The sequence below is a fragment of the Blastomyces gilchristii genome (genome assembly GCF_000003855.2).
Source record: "Blastomyces gilchristii SLH14081 genomic scaffold supercont1.1, whole genome shotgun sequence".
Classification (NCBI taxonomy): domain Eukaryota; kingdom Fungi; phylum Ascomycota; class Eurotiomycetes; order Onygenales; family Ajellomycetaceae; genus Blastomyces; species Blastomyces gilchristii.
This window is the reverse complement of record NW_003101682.1, coordinates 3847244-3851453: the sequence shown is the minus strand read 5'-3', so window position 1 is coordinate 3851453 and position 4210 is coordinate 3847244.

The following is a 4210-nucleotide window of genomic DNA, read 5'->3' as shown; positions in this document are numbered from 1 at the left end:
CTGAGTTTATTAATACTTCTTATACTTACAGAATAGTAGTATTACAGTGTAATCTCTCTCTATAAGTAAGTATTTTCATTGAGAAAGTAACAGATTCAGATATCAGCTTTAAGACTTTTAAGAAGACTATTGCTAACTCTGTCTGCAACTGCTTAAATTTCTATTTTAATTTATTCAGTCAGTTTATATAAAGATATTCTGATTTAGAATAGATAAAGCAGAGTTTCTTTTTCTTAATCTCTCTATTATATATTCTATTTATAAGAGCTTATGAAGCTCTCTCTCTCTACTCAGTAGTTAGATATGAATCTCTCTGTGTCTTATTATTTTTCTCTAATAAATCTGTTCTCTATTATTCTGATTCTCACAGAGCTAGTCAGTGATCTGCTCTCTGTAAGTCTGTGACTCTTACAGTAATCTGTAAACAGTAAATAAAAGTCATCAGTTTCTTCAAAGTTAAGAGCTTAGAGTCTTACTCAATGAGCTTATTTTATATATCTTTATTCAGTCTTTTTATAAATATCATTGTTCAGATTTTGTTTCAGAGTTCTGTTTTCATAGATCTTAATTCATATCATAATTTTATAAAGTGCTGTGAGTAGTCTTTATCAGATTTCTTATCTCTTTTTCTAATATTAATAATCACAGCTCAGATATTCTCTGTTTAGCTTATAAAGTCTTTTAACTTATTCTCTAAATAGATTTTAAGAACAGATTAGTGAAATCTCTTGTAATTATTCTCTAGATAATTTAGTCAGTTCTTAACTTAAGTGTAGTAAAGATCTGTTATTATATAGATAACAGCTTCTTCATCTCTCATATTACATAGCTGAGCTTGTAAGTCAATTTCAAATACAAACTAATAAAAGCTTTTATAGATTGTGATTCAATAAGTGATCTTAAGTGATCACAGCTTAAGAAAGTTTCTTTTCAGTTCATAGATATCTCTGAAGATTATGTCTAGAGACTCAGTTCAAGAATATTTACAGATAGTAAGTATTTCTTATAGAAAAATAGCTTAATCTTATAGAAGATGCTCAAGAATATTCTTCACTGAGATTGATTTATTTATAAGTTCAGAGAGTTTCTCTGTCATAGATACAGAGCATGATATTCTGTGAGTGATTGATAAGTTCTCTAAGACTTCTTTTATAAGAGTTATTTATAATTCAGATGACTGCTTCTGAGTGTCTGCAGTAGAGTTCACAGAGATTGAAGTATATAAGTTTCTAGTTCTTTCAGTTATAATAGACAGTTGCTGACTGACTGAGCTTGAAATATAAGAATAAGTACTCACAGATGATTATTCAGGTATTTGCAGCTTGATATGATATATACTATTAACTACTAGAAGTATTCACAGTAGAAAGATAAAATGTAGAAATTAAATGTATAATAGTATTCAAGCTGAGTTATAAATAGTATTCATGAACTTCAGTCTATATAGTTGTGTGTAGCCAAGGGCCGCTAACCCTATTGATTACGCGAGAGATAGAAATAGAGGTAAAGAATCCGCGAGAAGCGGGATTTCTTACACTCTCACTCTATTTAGTGTAACTCGCGTAGATAGATTACACAATCACAACAATGTTATTCTTCAAGAGGTTATAAAGCTCTTTGCAAGCTTTAATAAATAACCGTAATAATATGCTAAATTGATATCTTTATATGTTATTACAAGTATGTTTAAATGATTTACTGATTATCTGAATTCATAATTAATTTCAGATTTAGAAGAACATCTGACTTAATAAAAGAATACATGTCTTCAAGATCGAAAAATGAGAAAATGTCAGAGTAGTAAATACAAGATCATAGATTACTATTAATATTAATAATAAATCAGAAGACAGCTTCTGAGATATTTAAGCTAAATGAAATAATTATAAAACAATAGATTAATAAGTTTAATAATAAATATAAAGACTCAGTTGAAGATATTAGTGAGATATTAGATAATACAGAGAGTTTAAGAAACTGAAATAGTAATAGCTTTGTAAGTAAGAAGACTTATATAATGTAAGAGATCTTCACTGAATAGATTAGTATTAATATATAGATTTTATATAATAAAAGTGAAAAACATTAGAGAAGGAAAAAGAGAGAAAATACAGAAATAAGCAGTTAAAGTGAATATTTATACACATACAAGATAAAGTTTTAAGATAAAAGAATAGAAACTCTGTAAGTTCTTCAGCTGAGAATTAATAACTGAGAATTGAAACTTTCAGTACAAATTTATAAAGTGTAATGAAATAGTCTTTATAATTGATTAAATACAGTCTGTTACATTAATTCTCTCTTTCTGAAAGTAAGTACAGTTCTTATTAGTCAAGAGCTGCTGTATTAGATAGTACAGAGTCTGAGACTCAGATTAAACAGTTATAATTAACTTATTTCACAAGATATTATCAGCTGCAGCTGTGAGATCTTTTATCAAGAATAACTTTAATCTCTTATTTAAGTTCATTATCTTCTTCTATGATCTATGGCACTTGTCAGTTGAAAGTAAGTTAAGAAGAGAATAAATCAGTGACAATGCAGTGAAGTAAGCTTATATAAAACATATTATAAATCTCTGATAAAGTATTAAAATCATAGTTATAACTGTCTAGAACTTCTGTTAACTTGTATCTTATATAATAATAATTCAATGTACAAGATGAGTGTGTGATCTGTATATTTTTAAGATTTAATTATACAAGATCTTCTATTTCATATTACTTAGTGAGATCTTATCAGACATTGACTTAATCTTTTTAATCTTGTTTAATACTTATTATAAAGGCTTCTGCTCAGTTGCAAGCATCTCAGAGCTTTGTTACTATATTATCAGCAATCTCAATCAGACTGTGAGAGTATGATATGAACTGTGTAATCTCTAGAAGATTCAACACTTTCATATGATAATTATATATAAGAAAGAACAGACTTACATCTGTTAAAACAGTATCTGAGTCATTGATAGTAACTTCGGTGTGTAGAAGAAGATTATGTCAGTCATCTTATAGATAGTTACAGAAGTTATAAAGATAACTCTTTATTATCTGAACTATTTATTCTGATGTATTATCAGTCTCAGAGTGATAAGCAGTTAATAAATAATATAAGATCTTAAGAATCTGACGGATTCTTGTTCAGATAGAGCTTACAAATTAACAGTCTTGATCAGATATAATAGATTCTGACAACTCATGCCTTCAATAGAATGAACTCTGTAAGAAGGCTTCAGTGACTTGTTCAGTATTTATCTTATTATAAGATTTCAATATTACATCTTTACTTAATCAGTTAATAATAATTAGAATATTCTTGTCACTCTTACTCTTAGAGAGATCAATAGTGAAGTTAATTACTACATCTCAACAGATTCTATTAGAGATATTAAGTAATTTCAGTAAATCTTTTCTACAGTTCTTTTATAAGATGATAGAAGAATAACAGTTGCAGTTTTAGACAAAATATCTGATACTGTTTAATATCTCAGATCAGTAGAACTCTTGAAAGATTATTCAGTATAGCTGCTCATAATCTAAATAACTGATTATATATAAGTTATGCGTCTCTTATATTATCTGAGTGTGTAAGAGTTCAGACTAAGAGAGTCAATGTCATTTATACAATTACAGAGTACTATTATTATTAATTGAGCATTCTGAGATATCAGTCTTTATATATAGTTCTGAAGAAAATTGAGAAGCTTCTTGTCATACTACTTCAGTGAGAGTCTGAAGAAGTTCATCAGTTAAAGCTGTTATACATCACAGTTCTTTCAGTGAAGATTTAACAGAAGTCAGAACATTAGTAGCAGTTATAATCAGAGAGATGCATATAGTGTTATGAGTTATTTTATTGTAATCAACTAGTATTTTCAAAATCAAGAGTCAGTACTCTCAGTTTATTCAGTAAGTATCTATTACATTAAAAGACATATCTTACTCTTAATATAAGAGAGTATCTGTCATCAAGTTCTGACTGTTAAAGTGATAGTATATCATAAAATGAAAACAGTTTAATAGCTCAGATTATCACATCCGTTGTTTAATAAGCTTATAGATGATTATGAAATGCTTGAGATTCTTATAATCTGTGATTATCTTAAATTTGAAGACACTTCAGAGTTCAGAGTCTCATTCTTCTAAACAGTGTACTATTATGAGAAGTTTCTTGTCATAGATCTTGTCACGCCCCTGGCCGCGCCAAGACCTCA